We start from the raw sequence: 549 nt of genomic DNA, 5'->3' as shown, positions 1-549 counted from the left end.
CAGAAGTTGCTGCTGCAGCTGCAGCAGAAGTTGCTGCTGCAGCTGCATTTGTTTCTGGGATATGTTTACCTCTATTTGTCTCTTTTGTCATATTGCTTAGCATCTCTCTTCTTACGTGTTTCGATACAAAAGGGTTTACGGTTTAGGGTTTAGGGTTTGAGCTGCTGAGGTGTACGTACACTGCAGATGTAGCAGCAACTATAACCAAATCAACAAAAACAGAAACAGAGAGAGAAACAGATAGAGAGAGAGAAAGAGACAGAGACAGAGAGAGAGACAGAGAGAGAGAGAGATAGAGGCAGAGAGAGAGAGAAAGAGACAGAGAGAGAGAAAGAAAGAGACAGAGAGAGAGAAAGAAAGAGACAGAGAGAGAGAGAGAGAAACATAAACAGAGAGAGACAATCTGCTGCATCTGTCTCCTTTTGTCCTTTGTCTCTGTCTCTCTCTGTTTCTCCTTCTATCTCTCTATCTCTCTCTCTCTCTATCTATCTCTTTCTTTGTCTCTGTCTGTCTCTGTCTCTCTCTGTGTTTGTCTGTTTGTCTGTCTCC

The sequence above is a fragment of the Eimeria mitis genome, genomic scaffold, assembly GCF_000499745.2.
Source record: "Eimeria mitis Houghton genomic scaffold, Emh_scaff4515, whole genome shotgun sequence".
NCBI classification, from domain to species: Eukaryota; Apicomplexa; class Conoidasida; order Eucoccidiorida; family Eimeriidae; genus Eimeria; species Eimeria mitis.
Note: the sequence above shows the minus strand (reverse complement) of the source record.